This window comes from Sorex fumeus, unplaced genomic scaffold, assembly GCF_029834395.1.
Source record: "Sorex fumeus unplaced genomic scaffold, SorFum_2.1 ptg000008l, whole genome shotgun sequence".
Taxonomy (NCBI): Eukaryota; Metazoa; Chordata; class Mammalia; order Eulipotyphla; family Soricidae; genus Sorex; species Sorex fumeus.
In genome coordinates, this window is record NW_026606065.1 from 62,823,648 (window position 1) to 62,849,529 (window position 25,882).

Sequence of the window (25,882 nt, forward strand, 5' to 3'; positions counted from 1 at the left end):
CCATCGATGTCCAAGAATCAGGGATACTGTCTTGTTTGTCAAGGCATCGATAATCAGATGAGCTGGACAAGTAATGATATTTAGAGACAACGACTGGACTAGAGCTGTTACTGAATGGATTCAACAGGAATTCAAAAGGACGTGTAGCCACCCACCTACAAGATGGTCAGACATCTTCTTCAAAAGAAGAAGCCTGAACAGCTTCTTCCTCCCCCAGGTCAGTTAGTCCATCAGTATTCAAACCTGGACTTGGTTTCTCTGTGTCCGTGCCCCAGGTGTCCTCTAGAAATTGGGACGCTCATCATCCCTGAGTCTCTCCCTGTTGGTCCCCAATGCTGTGCCAGTCTTCTTCCTCCCCCAGGTTGTACCCGCACCCCAGATACCAGGTACCTGTAGGGAGCGTGGCCTCTTCAGAAGTGAGCGTGACTTCTGTACAAGTGGGCATGGCCGGATTTTGAGCTGGCAGACACTCACGCAACCGCAGGTAATATACTAATACCCAGCAATCTCAAGCAACATCTCAGATTCCATACCTCCACACCACATGAAGAATCAACGCAAATTCCCACCATGAGGGGAGAAGGATAAAAGGACTTCAGAAGCCTAACTAGGTGCTACTCACCCAAGGGACCTCTCTGAAAAAGAATTCAGATATGAAGTAATGAAGATGTTCAATGAACTCGATGAAACACTGAGACAGATATCCAGACAGATATCCAGCCACAGACTTCAAAATCAAAAGGAGAACATGAGAGAAACAATCGAGAATATGCAGGAAGAAATGAGAGCAGAAATTGGAAAGCTATGCACAGAAATGTCACGAATAAAAGATTCGGTAGATGAAATAAAAAACTCAGTGTGTGCCCTCAAAAGTAGAATGGCCACAACTGACGACAGAATCAGTGATTTGGAAGATCAGTTGCAAGAAGTCTACAGGCAACAACAAACAATGGCAAGAGACCTCAAAATAGATCGAGAGCGAATCAGAGTCCTAGGAGATGATTCCAAGAGGAACAATATTAGAATCATTGGAGTATCAGAAGGCCAGGAAAACAATCCAAGTGTAAAAGCCCTGGTTAAACAAATCATTGCTGAAAAGATCCCAGTGCTGGACAATGCAGTTATTTAGATTCAAGAAGCCTAAAGAGTGCCAACAAAAAGAGACCCTAACAAAAACACTCCAAGACATATCATAGACAGAATGATGGATGACGTGGATAGAGACACAATACTGCAAGCAACAAGGTCAAAGAAGGAAATCACACACAAAGGAGCACCCCTTAGATTCACAGCAGACCTATCAGAGAAAACCCTGAAAGCCAGAAAGCAATGGTGGGATATAGAGAAAAAACTCACTGAAATGAATGTTTCACCAAGAATACTTTATCCGGTTAAACTCTCACTCAAACTCAAAGGAATGGTATACTATTTTGTGGATAAACAGGAGCTCAGGAACTTCATAGACTCAAAACCAAACCTCAAAGAAGGGCTAAGAGAGCTACTATAAGACAAGACAAACCCTACAAGTACAACAGACCCTTAGATAAAGATGATACAAAACTCCATAACAATAATCTCTCTCAATGTCAACGGTCTAAATTCACCAATTAAGAGACACAGAGTGGCAAAATGGATTCAGAGGCAGAACCCAACATTCTGCTGCCTACCTGAAGCTCATCTCAACAGCCAGAGCAAACACAGACACAAAGTTAAAGGGTGGAAAACAATCCTGCAAGCAAATAGCTCTCTCAAAAAAGCTGGGGTGGCCATACTAGTATCCAAAACATAAATTTCAGGTTGAAAAAAATTAGAAGGAATAGCAAAGGCCATTTTCTATTCATCAAGGGATACATACAACAGGAAGAAATCACACCCTTAAATGTATACACACCTAACAGCTAAATATTTAAAACAACCACTAACAGATATTAAGGAGGAAATTGCTAGCAACACAATAGTAGCCAAAGACTTCAACATCAATTTATCACCTCTGGATACATCAACAAGAGCAAAACTCAGCAAGGAAACATTGGCTTGAAGGAAGAAATAGAAAAGAGAGGGCTTATAGTACTATACAGGGTTTTTCATCCCAGAAAGAGAGGATACACAGTCTTCTCCAGTGCACATGGAAAATAGAACATATGCTAGGCGACAAAACATACCTCAATAGAAGATAGAAATAGTATCAACAATCTTTTCAGACCACAAAATACTTAAGATAGAAGTGAATCACATACAGACAGGGAGAACCAAATCAAACACCTGAAAATTAAACAACTGCATGTTTAATAACGAGTGGGTTAGGAAGGAAGTCAACGACTAAATCAAAACATACCTGGAAACAAATGATAATGAAGACATGAGCTACCAGAACCTATAGGACGCAGCTAAAGCCATGTTAAGGTGAAAATTTATATCTCTGCAAGCATTTTTTAGGAAAGAAGAAAGGGCCCACATAAAAACTTGACTTCACAGATCAAGACCTTAGGAAAGGACCAACAAGAAGTCCAAACCAGGCAGAAGGAAAGAGATCATAAAATTTAGAGCAGATATTAACGACATGGAAACCAAAAAAAAATTCAGGAATATCAATTAAACCAAGAGCTGGTTTTTTTAGAAAATAAAAAAGATAGATAAACCACTACAAGACTCACAGAGAAAGAGAGAGAAAGAGAACCCTAATAAAAACGAATCAGAAATGAGTAAAAGTAATTCAAAGAGTAATCAGAGACTACTTTGAAAGTCTGTATGCCACGAAACAAGAAAACCTAGAAGAAATGGATAAATTCCTAGATTCCTGTATCTTCTAAGCCTGAATCAAGAAGATCTAGAGTACCTGAATAGAACTATTAACATCAAGGAAATTGAAACTGTAATCAAAATCTTCCCCAAAACAAATGCCGAGGTCCAGATAGATTCACTAGAGAATTTTTTCAAACACTTAAAGAGGATCTATTGCCAGTTCTTTTCAAGCTTTTCCAGGAAAGTGATGAAACAGAAACCCCCCCCAAACAGTTTCTATGAAGCCCGTATCTCTCTACTACCAAAAGGAAACAAAGACACCACAAGAAAAGAAAACTACAGGCCGATATCCCTGATGAACACAGATGAGAAGATGCTCAACAAAATACTAGCAAATAACTTCAAAAATTCATCAAAAAGATCATACACCATGACCAAGTGGGATTCATCCTGTGGATGCAAGGATGGTTTAACATTCAAAAATAAATCAACATAATCCATCATATTTATAAACGAAAAGATAAAAATCATATGATCATATCTACAGATGCAGAGAAAGCATTTAACAAGCTCCAGCACTCCATAAATGATGAAAACCCGCACAAAAATGGGTATAGAGGGGACTTTCCTCAATATAGTTAAAGCCATCTACCACAAGCCTACAGCAGCATCATCCTTAATGGGGAAAATCTAAAAGACTTTTCAGTAAGATCAGGGACGAGAAAAGGATGCCCACTCTCTCCACTGCAATTCAATATATTACTGAAAGTCTTGCAATAGTAGTTAGGTAAGAAAAAGATATTAAGGGCATTCAGGTAGGAAATGAAGAAATAAAGCTCTCACTATTCACAGATGAAATGATAGTATACTTGAATAACCCTAAAATCTCTACGAAGAAACTCCTAGAAACAATAGACTTGTATAGTAAAGTTGCAGGCTATAAAATCAATACCCCAATGTCCATGGCTTTCCTATGTGCAAATAGTGAGAGAGAAGAAAATGACAAGAAATAAACAATCCCGTTCACAATTGTGCCCCAGAAAATCAAGTACCTAGGAATCAGCTTAAATAAGGAAGTAAAGGACCTGTAGAAAGAAAACTACAAAAGGCTACTTTGGAAATAAAAGAAGATACGAGAAAATGGAAAGATATCCACTGCTCATGGATCGGGAGAATTAATATTATCAAAATGGCAATACTTCCCAAAATATTGTACAAATTCAATACAATCCCTAATAAAATACCCATGACATTCTTCAAAGAAATGGAACAAACTCTCCTGAAATTTATATGGAACAATAAGCCCCCACGAATAGCTAAAGCAATTCTTGGGAAAAAGAAAATGGGAGGAATCAACCTTCCTAACTTCAAACTCTATTAGAAAGCAGTAATAATTAAAACAGTATTGTAGTGCAACAAAGGCAGAGCTGCAGACCAATAGAAAAGGGTTGAATATACTGACAACTCCCCCCAATCATATGACCATCTAATCTTTGATAAGAGAGCAAGAACTTTGATGTGGAGCAAGGAAAGCCTCTTTAACAAATTGTGCTGGAAAAACTGGAGAGCTACATGGGAAAAAAAATGGGCTCAGATCTCTGCTTAACACCATGTACAAAAGTAAGATCAAAATGGATTAAAGACTTTAACATCAGACTGGAATCCATAAGGTCCATTGAAGACAAAGTTGGCAAAAACCTCCATGACATTGAAGTTAATGGTATCTTCAAAGATGTCACACCACTGGCCAAGCATGTGAAAACAGAGATAGTCAGTCAAACAGGACTATCTTAAACTAAGAAGCTTCTGCACCTCAAAAGAAACAGTAACCAAATTACAAAGACAGTCTAAGGAATGGAAGTATATTCCCTCTCTCTGTACACATCCGACAAAGGATTGATATCAAGGATATAGAAAGTACTGGCTGAACTCCACATGAAGAAAACATTCAACCCCATCAAAGCATGGGGCGACAAAATGAACAGAAACTTACTCAAAGAAGAAATCTGAATGGCTAAAAGGCACATGAGAAAATGCTCTATAACACTAATCATCAGAGAGATGCAGATCAAAACAACGAGATATCATGTCACACCACAGACTGGCCCACATCCAAAAGAACAAAAAGAACCGGTCTTTGAGTGGATGTGGCAAGAAAGGGACACTCCTTCATTGCTGGTGGGAATGCCTACTGGTTTAGTCCTTTTGGAAAACAGTATGGACAATTCTCAAAACATTAGAAATTAGCTCCTATTTGACCCAGCAATACCACTCCTGGGAATATATTCCAGAGAGGCAAAAATATATAATCGTAGTGACATCTGCACTTGTTTGTTCATTGCACCACTGTTTATAATAGCTAGAATCTGGAAAAAACCTGAGTGCCCAAGAACAGATGACTGGTTAAAAAAACGTTGGTACATCTACACAATGGAGTACTATGTAGCTGTTAGAAAAGATGAAGTCATGAAATTTACATACAACTGGTACTACATGGAAAGTATCATGCTAAGCGAAATGAGTCTATAATAAAGGAATTTTTCTTGGTTTCCAAATCCAAATAGATTTCTATTTTTTAAGTAGATTGTATAAATATCACTACCATTTGTATATTTTAACTTACTAGTGCAAGTTTTCTTATTGTAACATTTACATATTGATATAAATAATTGTTATATTTAAAATAGTACTCAAAAACAAATAATGCAGGAAATTTGTTCTTAATATACAGAAACTCAGTTAACTGATAACAAAGATTTTTAATCTTTTGTGCAAGTAATAAAGGTAAGAGGGGGTTGATTTAAAGTTTAGCTGTAACATATTCTTATCTATCATTTCATAGTTCTCCAGTTAAATAATCTTTATGTCTATACAGAAATTATTAATACTCTTTGGACTAAAGATATGGTTTATCTTAAAAAGTTTATAACTGTGTTTTTTCCCCATTGATGTGAGAATAATTACTCAACAGTAAAGGATCCACAAAAGAACAGTGATCTCTCTCTCTGCTAGAAGGAGTCTTTCGGATGGGATAACTGAGACAGTAAGTAGAGCTGCCATTGAATTCTGGTCAATGGGAATCCAATCATGCATCTTTATATTTTACTAATTTTATGGTATGATTGCAAACTATCATGCAGGTTCTGGTCTTGTATTTTTCTTAGAAGGCTATTGTATGTTGGAAATAGTAGAGAAAGGCAGGGATTTTGAAGAAGGGAGTTCTCTGAAAGTTTTTATTAGCTTCTTATCCTGGCATCTGTATCTGAAACCTATTAATTTCCTTAAAAGTTGTCATTTCATCTAGAAATGGGTATTTTACACATAGTAAAGATGAACAGCAAAATATTAGAAGGCTATTGTAATCACACACTTGAGAGTTCTTTCAGAAGGAACAAAAACACTGTCCTCTTCATATATGTCAGCAAAAATACATTCAATTATGTTTGTTTTATAGTTCTGGGGCTTTCTTGCCAAGATGAAGACTCAGAGTTAGCCTTGGTCTTCAACCCAGAATGCTGGAGGCAAAGAGGAGGATCAATGCATTGTACTTCAGTTTCACTAAAGTACGCTTATGGAGAAAAAGATGCTTCATATTAGATTAGGCTATGTTAGCAATACCATGCACTGTTAAATAATTGAATAATATAAATTTGGTTAGATTTTAATTTATTGTGTAGAAAATCCCAAACCTTGATGCGATTCAAATCATATTAATTTTAAGTAAAACACATTTCTTCTAAATTTAACACTTTCAATACAAAATCATTGAATAAATGTTATTTTAATTATTTTCAAATAAATTAAATACTGTTAATGACATTTTACAATAAAAATTCTTTTCTGTTTATAACTTATCAAAAATATATATATCTTGATTGATTGTTTTTACTTTGATCCTTTTAGGAAGGAAAACAAAAATATATAATATTGAATAGGTTGTACAGCTTAGAGAGCAATTTTAATAAATAAATTTTAATTCTACTATATAGAAACTATATCACTTAGATACATAACCTCAACATGTGGTCGGCACTTTATTCTTTGTTGTTGGAAATGTAAGTGACATTTTTGAGACTTCTTTCATTATAGGCCACTGTTTCTAGCCTTAGAAAAATAGATATCCCTTCCTTATGATAAACATTTTTATGCTTAGACTTAGGGTGCATATTTATTTTTGTGATAGTTTAAAGACTTTGTATGCACTATTAAACCAAGAAGCACTGGGACTTCTGTTGTTGTTACAACAATTGTAGTTGGCATGTGTTTTTCATGTCTAGGTGATGCTCAGAATTACCGTCATATTTTCTTGGATCTAAACCTTTGTAAGTATTCAGAAAACTCCAGCTCTTGTAAGAGAAAGATCAGCTATTTTATTTCTGCTTACAAACACAGGAAAAGGTAAGGTAAAGGCCCTCCCGTTGATCGTCGATTTGCTCGAGCGGGCCCAGTAACGTCTCCTTTGGAGCCTTTGTTGTTACTGTGTCTGGCATATGGAATACTCTCGGTACCTTGCCCGGCTCTCCAAGAGGGGCGGAGGAATCGAACTCGGGTCGGCCATGTTGGCTGCGTGCAAGGCAGACACCCTACCCGCTGTGCTATCGCTCCAGCCCAAGCCACTAAAATCATGGCTATAAAGTGTGTCAAGGTTGTGTCATGTTTTTGAATTCTATCTTCTTAACTTACTGTAAAGTGCAATATTATTCTTCTTTTGCTTTATTATTTTCCTCTCAACTTTTTATTTTATAGCATCTGGAAAATAAAGAAATAATTTGATCAGTTTACGTGTGTAATCTTTTATATTGTTCCATACTATGCATTTCATGCCTTAAAATTCTCTGGCTCATTCCAAGTGTCCATTGAGAGGAGTTACCTCAAATATGTATGGCAAATAGAACAACACCAAAAATGTATTTAGACATGAGACTCAAGTGCAACATGGGGGAAGTATCAAAACTAAGATTTGATTTAATTGGATGGTAGTGATAATTTACAGCATCAAAATACATTAATAGGACCAGTTCCTACTCCATTGGTTATAAGAGAACTAAATTAAAATAATGCAAATGACACCAATTCTCCTAAATCTACAGTTAGAAATTATTACTCCAAATTTAAAAGCTTTTAACATGCATAAGACATAATTGAAATCTAGTTTTTACTCAATACTATTATAAACATTATCTATTCATTCAAACAGTGCTCGTTATATTCATAAAGCAAATATATAGGGGGCAGCTTTATATAGAACAGAGGATCATGTGCATGAAATGGGTTTGGTCCTACTCTCTAATTGTAACTAATCATCAAACATGTGTTTATAGCTCAGTATCAGACACACACCACATAAAAATCAATGAAAAAATTGTACTGAATCTTGCTCTCTAGAATTGGTAGGGCACTGAATTTTTCAGAAACAGTCACCAATGTTCCAAAAACAACAGCTTGACACCCTAAACTATTACATAGCAAATAGCCTCATAAGGAGACCTGGGGAGTTAATTTCAGGAATAAAATGGCATTCACAGCATGCTTGCCTTAAAACTTTTTTATCTAATTTTCTTACTCCTGGATTGCAAGTTATACTGATGAGGACACTGCCTACAGTTGGCACAAAGGCATCTTGGGCTCCGTATCATTGTTACTATTATTGAGAGAGAAACAGGTGCTTGGTTTAATGACTGCAAGTCCCACAAATGGCAATGAGGTAAAACAAGAAACAAAATGAAGTGCGTGAAACCAAAATATACAAAGTGCATAGACAAAAATAGTCACTTTCACAGTGATACAGCACATGCATATGCAAAACAATGAAAATAATGGTACAAGTTCAGAATCTCATGCAGGTTCTGTCTGGCTTCTCAATTTCAGAGTGAAGATCAGACCATAAAAGCTCTTCATATTCAGCAAGTTTTTCCTTTGAAGAGTATCCTCAGGTTGTTGTTCTGTTGATTATCATTGACCCTGACCAAGAATGAGCACTTTGTTACAGGGATGCTGCCCTCTTTCCTAAAGTCCTTGCAGTCAGAAATAATGTCTGTGATCACCAATAAGAAGGCATAGACTAGGGTGTGGCTTAGATAGGTGAAGTGTGGCTCTCCCAGAAAAACAAATGAAGCTTGCTGTGTAAGATCTCGCATAGATGGTATGTGACTTTGAATGTGGTCCAGAGATGAAAATTGCCTGGTAGATTAGGAGGGTTGAATTTCAGAGTTGGTTTTTAAAATTGGAAGCCTGAGGTGCTGTCTCAGTTCACAGAGGAAGAGATCTCATGAGAACTCAGGTTATTAGGGAAATAAAGGGGGACTACATGAGAAATAATAGATAGTTTGGAATCTACTGAGTTCTGGCAATTGTTCTTCCCATACTCCTCAATGAATCTAGTTCAGAGAACTAATCAAATAGATCCAAAATCTCATGTAAACCTCTGACATAACTCTTTATTATTAATGAAAAGCCCCTGATACTTATACACAGGTACTCTCCTGGAGGCAATACAATGATTTAAATACTCAAAGACAGGATGGAACAATAGTACAGTAAATATGACTCTTGCCTTGCATGGGGAAGTTCTGGATTTGGGTCTCAGTCCCCTAGCCTCACCGGGACTGATCTCTAAAACACAGAACCAGAAATAAGCCCTGAGTATCTCTGGGTATAGCCATAAAACAAACAAACAAACAAAAAATAGAAGAAAAATAAAATCTTCATAACATCCTCAAAGCAAACCAATGCACACTATATCATTCTGGTCCCAAAGGCCATATATTTTTATTTCTGTATAGTTCCACGCTTCTTTTTAATTACTTTATTCATTTTATTTACTTGGGATTTCATTTCTTCTTTTCGCTGTTCCTTAAGATATATTGCTAACATGCTACCCAATTGGCCGTCCATCTACCTGCTCTCATCTCTTCAATAGTACCCACTCACCTTTCTGCTTAATCAGGTGTGTTGTAACCTTCAAGCTATTCTAGTTCTGACCAGATCATTACTTTTATTTTCAGTAAAATCCCACTACAAAGATGAGTTTTTTTCTCCCACTATTCACCATTCTCTAATTGAATAATTCATAATAATTCTATAGGTATAGTATGAAAATTATTAAGTATTATCTGTAAAAAAACCTTTAAAATTAAAACATAATGCTCATTTAAAATTTTTGTTTATTATTAATTTTCAGACCTCTTTCATTTTCAAAGTTACTTAGACCAGCATAGGTTTTTTTTTTTTTTTTTTTTTTTTTAAATTTATTTATTTATTGAATCACTGTGGGAAAAGTTACAGAGCTTTCGGGTTTAGGTCTCAGTCATGTAGATACCGAACACATTTCCCTTTACCGATACTCATTTTTAACCCCGAACCCCAATAGACCCCCACCTCCCACCCCTCCCAATTCTTGTGAGGTAGATGAGTTCTAGTTAATACTCTATCTACTTTGACTAGATAGATTATTTCGATAAAAGATGCACAATTATTGTTAAGAGTTTACGACCCACCCCCCCCCCCCCAATCAGACATGCTGAAACAGCGTTGTGAAATGATTTGCTTTCTACAACTTGGTTTAAGAATAAAATGATGTCACGCGGCTGCGATAGCGGCCGCGCGGTTTTGAATTTCTGCTATTTTACTTATTGACCCTGGAAGAATTTCTATTAAAAGTTAGCTAGTTAAGAGATTGGTTTCTGTGTCCTGGAGTCGTGGCCGTGCCGGAGAGCCGCTCGTGGGGGGCAGCTGGCGACCCCGGTGGGGCGTGGGGGACGGCCCACAAAGCCCCCCTTCCCATGAGGTCCCCGCTGCTCCCCCCCCGAGCCCGGCTCAAACCCGCTTTCCACAAGGCTCCCATGCGGCCGCCATCTTTCTTTCCAGAGAGGAACGGGCGGGCTGGTCAACGCCCTTCCCCCTCCGGGCAGGCTTGGTGGCGCGGATCAACACAAGTCCATTTGCTTTTCTGCTCCAAGCGGCTGGTTCTCTGTGCTAAGTCCTTGTGCCTCCGGGGCCGTGGCCGTGCCGGAGAGCCGCTCGTGGGGGGCAGCTGGCGACCCCGGTGGGGCGTGGGGGACGGCCCACAAAGCCCCCCTTCCCATGAGGTCCCCGCTGCTCCCCCCCCCCGAGCCCGGCTCAAACCCGCTTTCCACAAGGCTCCCGTGCGGCCGCCATCTTTCTTTCCAGAGAGGAGCGGGCGGGCTGGTCAACGCCCTTCCCCCTCCGGGCAGGCTTGGTGGCGCGGATCAACACAAGTCCATTTGCTTTTCTGCTCCAAGCGGCTGGTTCTCTGTGCTAAGTCCTTGTGCCTCCGGGGCCGTGGCCGTGCCGGAGAGCCGCTCGTGGGGGGCAGCTGGCGACCCCGGTGGGGCGTGGGGGACGGCCCACAAAGCCCCCCTTCCCATGAGGTCCCCGCTGCTCCCCCCCCCGAGCCCGGCTCAAACCCGCTTTCCACAAGGCTCCCGTGCGGCCGCCATCTTTCTTTCCAGAGAGGAACGGGCGGGCTGGTCAACGCCCTTCCCCCTCCGGGCAGGCTTGGTGGCGCGGATCAACACAAGTCCATTTGCTTTTCTGCTCCAAGCGGCTGGTTCTCTGTGCTAAGTCCTTGTGCCTCCGGGGCCGTGGCCGTGCCAGAGATCCGCTCGTGGGGGGCAGCTGGCGACCCCGGTGGGGCGTGGGGGATGGCCCACAAAGCCCCCCTTCCCATGAGGTCCCCGCTGCTCCCCCCCCGAGCCCGGCTCAAACCCGCTTTCCACAAGGCTCCCGTGCGGCCGCCATCTTTCTTTCCAGAGAGGAGCGGGCGGGCTGGTCAACGCCCTTCCCCCTCCGGGCAGGCTTGGTGGCGCGGATCAACACAAGTCCATTTGCTTTTCTGCTCCAAGCGGCTGGTTCTCTGTGCTAAGTCCTTGTGCCTCCGGGGCCGTGGCCGTGCCGGAGAGCCGCTCGTGGGGGGCAGCTGGCGACCCCGGTGGGGCGTGGGGGACGGCCCACAAAGCCCCCCTTCCCATGAGGTCCCCGCTGCTCCCCCCCCGAGCCCGGCTCAAACCCGCTTTCCACAAGGCTCCCGTGCGGCCGCCATCTTTCTTTCCAGAGAGGAGCGGGCGGGCTGGTCAACGCCCTTCCCCCTCCGGGCAGGCTTGGTGGCGCGGATCAACACAAGTCCATTTGCTTTTCTGCTCCAAGCGGCTGGTTCTCTGTGCTAAGTCCTTGTGCCTCCGGGGCCGTGGCCGTGCCGGAGAGCCGCTCGTGGGGGGCAGCTGGCGACCCCGGTGGGGCGTGGGGGACGGCCCACAAAGCCCCCCTTCCCATGAGGTCCCCGCTGCTCCCCCCCCCCCGAGCCCGGCTCAAACCCGCTTTCCACAAGGCTCCCGTGCGGCCGCCATCTTTCTTTCCAGAGAGGAACGGGCGGGCTGGTCAACGCCCTTCCCCCTCCGGGCAGGCTTGGTGGCGCGGATCAACACAAGTCCATTTGCTTTTCTGCTCCAAGCGGCTGGTTCTCTGTGCTAAGTCCTTGTGCCTCCGGGGCCGTGGCCGTGCCGGAGAGCCGCTCGTGGGGGGCAGCTGGCGACCCCGGTGGGGCGTGGGGGACGGCCCACAAAGCCCCCCTTCCCATGAGGTCCCCGCTGCTCCCCCCCCGAGCCCGGCTCAAACCCGCTTTCCACAAGGCTCCCATGCGGCCGCAATCTTTCTTTCCAGAGAGGAACGGGCGGGCTGGTCAACGCCCTTCCCCCTCCGGGCAGGCTTGGTGGCGCGGATCAACACAAGTCCATTTGCTTTTCTGCTCCAAGCGGCTGGTTCTCTGTGCTAAGTCCTTGTGCCTCCGGGGCCGTGGCCGTGCCGGAGAGCCGCTCGTGGGGGGCAGCTGGCGACCCCGGTGGGGCGTGGGGGACGGCCCACAAAGCCCCCCTTCCCATGAGGTCCCCGCTGCTCCCCCCCCGAGCCCGGCTCAAACCCGCTTTCCACAAGGCTCCCGTGCGGCCGCCATCTTTCTTTCCAGAGAGGAGCGGGCGGGCTGGTCAACGCCCTTCCCCCTCCGGGCAGGCTTGGTGGCGCGGATCAACACAAGTCCATTTGCTTTTCTGCTCCAAGCGGCTGGTTCTCTGTGCTAAGTCCTTGTGCCTCCGGGGCCGTGGCCGTGCCGGAGAGCCGCTCGTGGGGGGCAGCTGGCGACCCCGGTGGGGCGTGGGGGACGGCCCACAAAGCCCCCCTTCCCATGAGGTCCCCGCTGCTCCCCCCCCCGAGCCCGGCTCAAACCCGCTTTCCACAAGGCTCCCGTGCGGCCGCCATCTTTCTTTCCAGAGAGGAACGGGCGGGCTGGTCAACGCCCTTCCCCCTCCGGGCAGGCTTGGTGGCGCGGATCAACACAAGTCCATTTGCTTTTCTGCTCCAAGCGGCTGGTTCTCTGTGCTAAGTCCTTGTGCCTCCGGGGCCGTGGCCGTGCCGGAGAGCCGCTCGTGGGGGGCAGCTGGCGACCCCGGTGGGGCGTGGGGGACGGCCCACAAAGCCCCCCTTCCCATGAGGTCCCCGCTGCTCCCCCCCCGAGCCCGGCTCAAACCCGCTTTCCACAAGGCTCCCATGCGGCCGCCATCTTTCTTTCCAGAGCCCAGCATAGGTTTTTATCCATATATAGTTGCATTTATAATTAATTTATTTTTATCACTTGACATGTGATTTGGTCCTTGAATTTCCTGTATAATTAGGAATACATTGATTCCTTTAATTTTGCTTTAAATGTTATTTGATATTAGCAAATCTATAAATTAGTCTATCATAAAATTATATTATGAAATATTTTATCTTAAGAAACTTAGAAATTGCTTATTCAGTGATTTTATGGTAACTTTCTTAATTTTTATCAATAATCTTGCTTCACGTTGCAGAAATTATATATATAGTAAGAAAGAGACAGTGTTTGTGTGAATTTGTGTATGTGTGTGTGCTTACATTACTTTGGTTGAAGACAGATCAAATACATGAAAATAAATATTAGGAGCCAATATTCAATGTCTTGAGAGCGTGCCATGCTATGTTGCAGGTCTGCACTTCATTTTCAGTACCAGATTTTCTCCTGAACGCCACATCGAATCTGAGTACAAAGCCAAAGACCCCAGGAACTCATAGCTGTGGCCCAAAACATAAAAGAAAGGGGTAATATATTGACTTGCACAACACTTACCTGTGTTTGATATCTGGTACCAGATATGGTTCCCTGAATCTGCCAGGTGATCCCCAAGCACAAAGACAGGAGTAGGCCTTCAGCAAAGCTAAGTGTGGCACAAAGTCCAAATAATTAATTAAAAAATGTTTATGAATATAGTGATTATATCTACGAGAGAAGATAGATCAAAATAAGTAGACTAAAAGTGAATATGTTAGCTGTTATATTAGATACCTGGTAAAGGAAGACTTGAATAGGTAATAATAGCAGAGCTGATTCACTATGGTACTAACATTATTGTTAAAAGTATCATTAACGACAAATGATCTAAGGCAGACCTATGCTAAATCTGTTTAAGAAATTTAAAAAAATAGTTAAAGAACAGTGAACTACATGGAGTGTAAAATAAGATGTTTTTAGTTAAATTCTTTTAAGCCAAGACTGCCTTTTATTCTAAGTAAAATGACTCACATTGCAAGAAGGAAAAGGTAGAGACACCATACAAAAATGATTGACGAAGAGTAAACATGGCTACAATAGTAAAAATGAGAAAGTTCCTGCTCATTGGAAATTAATATCAATCAGAGATAATTGTACTTGTAAATTTTAATTTAAAGAAATAATTATAAGAAAATGATTAATATTTGCAAGTAATATTATTTTGTAATTATATAATTTTTCATTAGAACTCAGTTATGTCCCAATTATAAAATAATTACTATTCTATATTTTTCTCAAAATGAATCATATAAACATGGTTTTACTAGTTTTGGAGTAATTCATTACTCTATCTGATTTTTGTTAATATTAGTGGGGTACACAGATTAATGCTTCCATAAGGATGCTCATTGTAAAAAGTGAAACTTTTGAAGATGTTACATCATTTACAGCAAGGGACTAGAGTGCAGCTGAAATTAAAGTCATAAATCTTCTCTTTAAAATAGGGATACTAACCTAAAGGATATCGGAAAAAATTTAATCACATGAAGTCTTGAAAAAATGAAAGAGGGGGAGAGAGTGTAGATTATGTCAGAGTAATGAGAAAGGGATATGACAAGAACTTGAGAAACAAGGTTCGCTTCTAAGATAGAGGAAAAAAGGAGTTTAGTTGCTACAGCTTACAAATTACCTTGAGCTTAAAAATTTGAAGAAAAATAAAAACCTGTGTGGCCATGAATTAGATGAGTTTAATTCCGGCAATATTCAACTTAGCAGGAAACAAAGATTTGACCCATAATATCTCTAGAAAGGACCATAGTCCTACCATCATCCTGATTTTAACACAGTAAAATTCTGAGTACACTTTTGACACAAAAATACTGTAAGATAATAAATGTGCTTCTTTAAACAACAGACTGTGCCTGATTTGTTTGAAAAACAATAGTGAACCATTTCAGTTACAGAAACTTTCAGCTTCGGTGTTGTTTATTTAGAAATAACAATGATAAACTTTATAACCAACAGGTTCATAATTTACTTGTATCTGCTTTCTATATGCTTTATCTTCTCACATTTTTACTTGACATTTTTTCTGTTGGTGAAGAAAAATTTTTATTTTTCTTTCATGAATAAGGTAGTGGATAGCTATCATATAAAACATTGTATACTCTCACTTGTACTATGGTTTTGCTGATTTTCATTTACAATTTGAAGCTGTTATTTGGCTTTGTGATTAACTGTATATCATTTTAAATCTATTATCAATGTAAAAATTGCTTTCTTTTGATGTTACGTGTCTTCTTTCTAGAAGCCTTTTTATCTTTGAATGCTTGCAATTTTAAGACAGATGTACAAATGTGAATTTAATTTTAGGTTCAGTTTCCTTTTCCTTATTTCTTGTACTTTCACCATAAGACCTTATAAATATATGAGAAAGCTCAGGTAGTTTTTATTTAAATATCTGTCTCTATCAGTCTCTATTTTGTTCTCTTAATTTAGAATATCTTAGATGCTGCAGCTATATTGAAGTTCTTCTGATAAAATCAGTCTTATCCATATGCATCCAAAAAAAGATAGTATAGTATACCAATTCTAAAGTACTATTGAATACAGAAAGTGAAATGTTATTTTAAAATAAATTACATAGTAAGATAGCTGATGAAACATCATGATCATGATCATCCTGTTGTTCGTCAATTGCCTCAAGCAGGCACCAGTAATGTCTCCTTCTTCCTAGCCCTGAGGTTTTAAAAGAGTGATATTCAATGCTCTTTTCAGGGTTAGGAGAATGAGATCCATCATTGTTACCAGTATTTGGCATATTGAGTACGACACGGGAAGTTTGCCAGATGAAACATGCTTCAATTATAAAATATCTGATAGTTGATTTTGAAAATCACAATTTTAAAGGGACACATTTTTATTTTTATTTATTTTTTAACTTTTCCATGGTTTCTAACTTTATTTTTATTAGTATTTTTTAAAATTTATTTATTGAGAAAAGTAACAAAGCTTTCAAGTTTAAGTCTCGGTCATACAATAATCAAACACCCTTCCTTTTACCAGTAATTATTTTTCACCACCAAGAAGACCAATATACCCCCCTCCAACCACTCCTGTGGGGCAGTAGATTTCTACTTAACTCTCTCTCTCTACTTTGATTACATTCATTATTTCAACAAAAGATGGGTCAATATTGTTTGGACTTTCCCCCCCAACAATCAGAACTGCTGAAAAGGCATTGTGAAATAATTTGTTTTTTATTGCTGGTTATGAAAACCATATGATGTTGCGTGGCCACAATTGTGACTGTGCAATTTTAGATTTCTGATATTTTGCTAATTTTGAAAGGATTTCTGCAAAGAGCCGGATAATTATGAGATTGGTTTTTGTGCATCTGGTGCCATGGCCGTGCTGGAGAGCCACTTGTGGGGGGCAACTCATGTCCTTAGTTGGGTGTGAAGGACAAGCAGGTTTTGCCTCCCTTCCCATGAGGCTGCAGTTGTCCTGTCACTTCCGGCTCATACCTGGCTTACCAATAAGCTCTGAGGCAGTGGCCACCATGCTTCTGGGGTGCAGGGGAGGCAGAAGAGACAGACCCCTTTCCTTCCTGGGGGGGGTATCGCACCTTAGTTTAATGCATAGTTCATTCACATTTCTGCTGCAAGCTGTCAGGCTCTGGATTAAGTCCTAGTGCCTCTGCTGCCATGGCTGTGCCGTAGAGCCCAGGGACACATTTTTAATTGCCTATCAGTATATGCTCAGAAAACTAGACTCAGCAAGTCTAGGTTTGCAGTTAATTGTTATTTTATTTTAAACAATTTAATAGACTTTGATATTAATTCAGGCCAATTGTGTTGACCATGGGCTATAAAATAATAGTGAGTTTTCCAAATACATGTGTACTATTAAAGAGACATAAAATGCTTCTTTTCAAATACAAATATTCATATTTTGTGTATTTAATAAAGACATTTTTACTCAAATAAAGACAAACTAATTTTTAGAAAGCGTATTCTAAAATGTACCAGCAACTTTAAAATCAGTACTAACAACATATTTCCTAAATGAGAAAAATGAGATTGAATTTATGCACCTTCTTTAAGAATTAGACAAAAAAGTAAATAGGTGATGATAAACATCTGGCAAGGTGCCCAGTACTTCATACATTTTTACTTAGGCTGCACATCAGGTGGATTCATAAGTTGTGAATAAAATGTTTATGCAGGGATTTGAAATTGCCACAGCACTTAATAATTAATTGGTGTTGACAAATAGATGTCAGGAAAATAAAAACAAAAACAAAAACAGGACAAATATCTTTTGTTCAACTCCCAGTCCCATTAAATCTTCCAGACAGAACTTCCTTTGTGAAAAATTTATAAATCCCATGTTCCCCTTTAAAACAGTAGGTGTCCCATATATGAGCTGTAAGTCTTGTATAATTGGGTGTTCTAGGAATTTTTCCAAAATTTCTACAACAGTCATAATTTTCCAAGAACTCATCTGCCATGAATAGAAAAAAAATCCTGGAACAATTATCCATGAGAACTAAATCATGTAATTTATGCAGTGAAAGTAATTTGACTCCAAATACTTGCCTGTGGGAAGTGTCTGTGTATGTGTGTGAGCCTGTGGGTGTATTTAGGGGCAAACCTGTTTTGCATTTTCATTTATTCTGTAAAATAAAGGTCTGAGCTAATTTCTATTAATGTTAAACTCATTTATTTATGCTAATGTATTCATAGTGGTATTAGAAAGTATGCATGTTTTGTCACTGTCACTGTCACTGTCCTCCTGTTGTTCATTGATTTGCTCAAGCGGGCCCAGTAACGTCTCCATTGGAGACTTTGTTGTTACTGTGTCTGGCATATCGAATACGGCACAGGAAGCTTGCCAGGCTCTGTCGTGCGGGTGAGATACTCTCGGTAGCTTGCCGGGCTCTCCGAGAGGGGCACAGGAATCGAACTCGGTTCGGCCATGTTGGCTGCGTGCAAGGCAAATGCCCTACCGCTGTGCTATCGCTCCATAGTACATAAAAATTATTTGACTTACTTAAAAAGCAATCACAAAATTAACAATATAAGTTGAAGATATTAATAGTGGAGTGATAGTAACAAGTTATTACTGGAAAGTACACATACTTGTCATGTATTTGTGGTTTTATTTCTTGCACTGTCAGTTACTCAGGTCATCTGTGGTCTGAAAACCTATAGAGCATTATGATATTTTAAAGAAAAGAGAGAAAGAGAGAAAATACAATTATAGTAACTCATATTGTTATACTCGTTCTATAATCCTTATTGCTGTTATTCTTACTATGCCTATTTTATAAGTTCAATTTTAACAAATATTTGTATGCTATATATGTATATATGTCCATATTCATATAAATATATAGCATATAGAATGCATTGCTATTTGAAAATTTAGGCATTATCTAAAGCTGTTGGACTGTATCTTCTGCAGATAAGGGAGACAACTAATCTATTTTGCAAAGCCTCCTATATAAAATTTTATGAGTAGTCTAGCCAAATGAAAACTAAAAATTTAAGGCAAACTGCTTAATCAGTACTTTACTTGTAATAATTTGAATTTGAGTGTCAGAGTTTGAAAGCAAATTGCAAGTATATATGCATTGAGTAGCATATTAAACTATTTCACTTAAGGTGTTGGTATATTATTTTAAAAGGCATAAATGACTATTAAAAATAACAGAAAAAGCAGCACTGCAGCACTGTCCTCCCTATTGTTCGTGGATTTTCTAGTGTGGGCACCAGTAATGTCTTCATTGTGAGGCTTGTTACTATTTTTGGCATATCAAATACGTCATGGGGAGCTTCCCAGGCTCTGTCATGCAGGCGGGATACTCTCAGTAGCTTGCCAGGCTCTCCAAGAGGGGCAGAGGAATTGAACCCAGGTCAACCACATGCAAGGCAAATGCCCTACCAGCTGTGCTATGGTTCCCACACAAAAAAAGCAGTAAAAAGAAAATACAACATTTCTGACAATGAAGTGAAATTAGAACATGAAAATGATATAGAAAATTTCATAAAATATTTTCATAAGCTTAAATATCTAATTTATGGAGTCCAAAGGGCTAACACAAGAGTTGTCTTATGATTTTTCTATGGCTTATCTGGTAAGATTCCATTATCTATGGTTCCCTGATTACCACCAGTAGTGGCTTCTTAGTGCAGAACAAGGAGTAAGCATTGAGAACCACTGGGTTTATTCCCCCAAACTAAAACAAAAATATAATTTATATATTTACAAAATTGATAAATAAGATAAATCACTTGATCATTTGATCACTTGACATCCTATTACTTGCTCTCTTCCTCCTGTGCAACTCAGGTGCCGGGTCACTTGTCATGTTGAGTTCTCGACCTAGGTACACATAATTGTTGCGTACGGAGAGGTTCATTCCATTGAGAGTGAATGGAACGTCAGGAATAAGTCAGTTTCTCATAAACATTGTCTTCATGAGATTCAGCTCTAGTCTGACCTTTCCACACTCATGGTAGAAGTTGGCCAGCATTTGTGCCACTTGTGTAATATTTGGTGTTATTAGAATGATGTCAGCGAAGCAGAGGTGGTGTAGTTGCCAACTGTTTATCTTCGCTCCCATTCCTTCCCTCTCCAGTTGTCAAATTATGTTTTTGAGGGTGGCACTGAAGAGTTTGGGTGAAATGGTATCATCCTGCCGAACCCCTCTCTTGACATTGATGTTCACTTCCTTGTAGATTGGTGAGATCCTGGTAGTGAATCCATAATACAGCTCATGGAGGATCCTGATGTATTGTTTGAGCGCCCTATTTGGCTAGGGTTTCGATGACTGTTTCAGTCTTAACAGAATCAAAGGCCTTCTTTAAATTGATTAACGTTAGACAGAGCAGCATCTTGAACCCCCAAGAAACCTCAATGATCTTGATTACCATGTGGATATGGTCGATCGTGCTGAATCCTTTTCAGAACCTGGCTTGCTCACATGGTTGTCCTTCTTCTAGTGTTCTGCCAATCCTATTCAGGATGACTTGATTGAACAACTTGTAGACGACAGACAACAGGCAGATCAGGTGATAGTTGCTAATGTTGTGGATGTCGCCCTTCTTGTACAGTAGAACAGTCCTGCTGGTTTTCCACTAGGACTGGTCCTTGCATTCAGACAGATAATGTGTGAAGATTCAAGCCAGTGTATTGATGAGTACTGAAGGCAGGTTCTTCAGTTGTTCAGGTCTGACCGTGTCTGATAAGATGAATAGGAAATAAATAAATAAGGAAATAAATAAATAGGAAATAAATAAATAAGGAAATAAAAAGATATTCCAAACATATTGATTGGAAGAATCGGCATGGTCAAAATGACCCTCCTATTCAAAGTATCATTTGGATTTGATGTAATCTCTGAAAATTCCTGTGACAAGCTCAAAGCCACTGAGCAAACATTACTACAACCTTACAGTACCACAAAAATCCCAAATATCCAAAGCAATTTGAGAAAAGAAAATACAATAAATGATGGGAATCAATGAACTTCAACAACTTATGCTATAGCACAATAATAATGGAAATAGTATTGTTTAGGTAAAAGTGAGAAATCAGACCAATAGCGTAGAATTAAAAATATGGAAATAAAACCTCACTATAAAAGTTAATTAAAACGAGGGAATGAAGTCCACAAAATGGAGAAAGAAAACTTTTCAACAAATACTTTTGGGAAATTTGGAGGCACTTAATGAAAAACAGTGTGGAAAATATATAAGGGGGAAAAATAAGTTAATCTGACATATTATCATAGGCAAGCTACCGAGAGTATCTCGCCCGCACGGCAGAGCCTGGCAAGCTCCCCGTGACGTATTCGATATGCCAGACACAGTAACAACAAAGTCTCCAATGGAGACGTTACTGGGCCCGCTCGAGCAAATCAATGATCAACGGGAGGGCCTTTACCTTTTACCTTTTTTATGCAAATTAAGCTACAATGAAATTATCACCTCAAACAAGTAAGAATAATGTAAGAAAAATGTATTAAAAATGACAAAACAAGTTGCTAGGATATCTATGAATTAAAAGAAGCTCTATGAACTCTTGGTTAGCAATTGATTCCCTCTCTATGAAAACAATGTAGAGATTCCCAAAATAATAAAAATAGAATTTTATGGTTGAGTAATATTAGCAAGATTAAAGAATTCTGGGCAAAGATCAAAGCAGAAGACCAATAAAATCATGTTATTATTGTAACATTATAAAGTAGCAATGAAAAGACATGAGTAGATATTTTTAAAATTACAATAAATATTTTGCCTCAATTATTGATATTGTTTGAATAAATTGGGTGGAATTTGGCTACACCTAATGTCATATTATTGTATGTATAGATAAAATAATTTATGTTTTGAGTTATTTATAAATTTATACTTGTTCATCTGCATTTTTTTTGAAAATTTAAATTTATCCTTACCAATATTCCTGAAAATCTAAATTTTTTTGTAACATATACTTGTCAATTGAAACAATGTACTCATACTATGTGGTATAAAATAGTGTTATTTGATTGACTGATTAAACTCTAACAAATTAGATCGAACACTTATCTTTGGGTATGTTATTTCTCATAGAGTCCACTATGCTTGTAAATTATTAACTTGTATATGCAAAACTATTTATTTCAGAAATAAAACTACCACTATTTACCTATGTCTATGATGATGATTATGATTACTATTATGTAGGAGCACTGCTATTTATTCAGCCACTATTAATAAACCCGACTGAAGTGAGAGTGAATGCTACATTTTTTAAATGATTTTTTTATTGAATATAGGTGAAGTACACCACTAAAGCTGTTCATGATTGTATTTCAATCATACAATGACCCAACACCCATCCCTCTAACAGTATACTTTTCCTACTACCAACGTCCTTTGTTTCCCACCTGTCATCCCACAATACACCACCCCACACCCCTAACCTGCCTCTATGGCAGAAGCTTTTCTTCTTTCTCTCTCTCTCTCTCTCTCTCTCTCTCTCTCTCTCATTTTCCTTATGTGCATTTTGACTTGCAATACAGGACGAAAAAGACATTTTGTTTATGCAGAGCATTCAGTATTTTTATCAGGAAGGGAAGTCTGGGGTAGCTTTTTTTTATGTGGGTGGTAGCTTTGGGGTGTGGACATAACTGCTGAGGCTTCTGGAAGTACAGGGAGGTGGAAGGTAGTCGTTCATTCCAAACCTAAGAAAACCTAGAGATTTCAGTCGCAAAACTCACATACCCAACTTTTCAGCTGATTGTATCTTGGTGAGGTCCATCCTGAGATGGTCCAGCTCCAGGTATGGAGGCTATTTTGGATTGTGGAGGCTGCTGGGGCTCTGCTTGTGCAGGCAACAGGCTGACCTGCCCTATCCCATTTACCGTGGTCTTTCAGCCTTGTGTGGTTTGGAAATTAACTGCTACTTTTTATCTCTGTTAAGATTATGGGTCTCTTTTGAAAGCCAGTAGAAACACTTACATGGTAGTGCTGCAGTTGGTAAAGTACTGTTGTTTATTTCTTGTTTCATTTGACTTTGGGAATTATATAGATAATAACTTTATATTAATCAAAGGATATTGTACAATAAATATTGCATATTTCATATATAAAGTAGATTTATCTAAAACAACAGAGGATTGAAGGTTTCTTCAAACACAGGAAGATAAAAGCAATAAATTTCCTTCTTGAAAGAGAAAATATAAAATAACTTTTGTCAAATGGTAGTGTAAGTAACTAGAAAATTTATAACCTGCTACAAAATATATGAACATCATGAAATTAAACAAAGGCAAAGAATCTTCAAACACTATTTTGCTCAGGAATTCCATGATATTTCCAAATTAATTTTTTTAGACTTAGATACTAAGAAAAACACAACATTTGTCCATTTGGTCAGCCTTTAAGTAATATTTCTTTATACTTACAATATATTTATAAAATTTGGAAAAATAAAACATTGACTATAGTTTCCATATAGAAATAAAAAACGGTTTTATTAACAATGTCAAAATGTGTTACTCTACATAAAAACTTAAAAAATAAAAATGTATATATTTTTATTGTAGATTTAATTGCCGTGCTTATTATAATTCCCTCTGAATTTGTGATATCAGGCCATGTTAAAACATGTAATCTCTTCTTGATGGTAAAATCTTAACTTGCAATAAAATGTTGAAGTCATGTATGTGGATTCTGGTATTGATATTTAAATTTAAGGGACATTAAATTTCCTCTTGAAATTCATTAATTTAGTTATCTTTTTATGTTATAACTGATCAGCACTTATAAAAGTTAAAAACAATCTTCATTCTCAACAGATTCCAAAGATATTTATCAAGTCAATCCTGTTTGAGGGTCTTTCTTTAGGCACATTCATAAAAATATCCTTCACTATTTTTAAGATTTGTCAACAACAAATAATGCATGACAAGTAGCATATGAGTTTTGTTCAAGGAATAGTAATAATTGCTAGGATAAACATAAAAGATTTTTAGAGCCAGTAAAACAGAAGCTGATTTTTCAGTTAATATTCCTGGAAGTATATTGGAGCACCATTTAGAACTATATGAAAAGAAACCAGTATACATTATAATAGTAATGTTTCTTGTGTTAAACATAGGGGATTTCTAGGCAAAGAACTAGTTCCTCATACTTCACCATACCCATTATGTTCTATTGAGAATTAATGAGACTCCAGTGGCCTAATGAGATTGTGAACAAATTCTGTGCCTTAAAATCAGAGATAAATCAATCTTGGGGTTGAGAAGAGAAGAGGGTTATCCAAAATTACAAGAAGCACAGGCTAGTCAAGGACTCTTTTTTTTTTTGGATCAATGCTTCCTTTGGGGTCTTCTTCATCATTATAAATTCTCTTTTCCATCTGCTACATCTGCATGATATTGACTGCTGATAATGAACAAATCACCTAAAGCTCATTGGAATCCAAGAGAAATCAGGTATTTTGGCAGTGTGACCGCTATGCATAAATACTAACTCTGGTGGCCCATTCTATGCATTGTCTGGGGATTATTGTTCTCCAAGTTTACTCAAATCCCATTCAGCCCGTGATCAGTATTACAGGGAGCCAAAATTGTCTCATTAAATGGTGATCACTAAACCTGGAATATGTCATCCTTATCTGACTCAAAGAAATGCAACTTGTTTCAGATTTTTCTGATACCACAGGCGACAATCTTGTCCCTAAGCCCGTGGGTAGATTGATCTCACTACAAGGTCAGAAAGAAAGGCAGTTCACTTCCTCAACTGAGTGTTTTGGTTTGGAAGCATTGTTTCAATAAGTATCCAAAATCATAAGTTTTGTTGATCCTTGAAAACAACCAGACAAAGACTCTTGGAGAAGATGCCAAGAAACATGCTCTACTACTAAATGTGGAATGTAAAGATGTTCTTTTCATCCAGAATGTTTCCTTCCTTTGGACCAGCACTACTGCCCCATATACAGATGGTATGTTCATCCGAGGCACTGAGGGTGCCCTAGGATTTGGGTTTCAAAAAATTTATATCATTCCTTCTGAAGTCTCTGATGATCGAGTCCGGCTTAAACACATGGGAAGGGTCTGGTTTCAATGAGTATTTTGTACACTCAAATACACACGCACCTAACTGGATACAGTTTTTGTTGTAATGGTGCATGGGTTCTGAGGTCTGTAGTATACCCTGTTACTTATCCTTTGTTATTGATTTCCATTTCAATTACTACCATAAACTGAGAAAAGTCCTCAGGATTCTCCCTTTTGTTTGTGTGATTTGTGGTTTTTTTTGGGGGGAAGTGGGGGAGGTTAACAAGGGGGCCACACTCAGTTGTGCTCACTATATATAGGCTCTGAGCTCAGGATCACTCCCAGAAGGCTCAAGGAACCATATGAAGTGCTGGGATTGAATTTAGTTTGGCCATATGCAAGGCAAATGCCCTACCTGCTATACTATCTCTCCATCCCGAAATTCCCCTTTCTTGTTGTCATATTGTGAAACATCAAACTGTACATCCTCATTAGGCACCTGCACACTTGTCATTGCAAGTTGGCTTTGTTCTTCTGATTGTGTGTGTCCCCAGGACAAATTGAAGACTGCTAGTATTTCCCTTCTAGTCTGGTCACACCTGAAAGCTACTGTGCAGATAGACTGGACCATTCGAGAGAGTGATTCATAAAGAAAACATAGCAAAATGGCATTTTTCTTCCATATTTTGTGCTCTTCATTGATTACACACTCCTCAATTGTGTCAGCAAAGGCTGCTTCCATGTTAGGCATGGTGGCCAGGCAAGCCATGAGGATCCCTGGGTGAAACATTGCAGGACAGCATCTTGAGTTCTGTGTGTATACAGATATGTGTGCGTGTATGTGTGTGTGTGTGTGTGTGTGTGTGTGTGTGTGTGTGTGTGTGTTTATGGAGAGAGCAATTCATGATTATTTTCATGTTATTATTTGTTTATAAATATATATATTTAATTATAGCCGTGCAAACGTCAATATATTATTATTTTCAGTTAGTTTTATTGTGGGCCAG

At 39.1% G+C, this 25,882-nt stretch overlaps 1 pseudogene; it reads right to left on the reverse strand.

Moving 5' to 3' along the window:
• Positions 1-24,157: 24,157 nt before the first annotated feature.
• On the reverse strand, positions 24,158-25,626 carry LOC130018105 (histone-binding protein RBBP4-like; annotated as a pseudogene).
• Between the last annotated feature and the right edge of the window lie 256 nt (positions 25,627-25,882).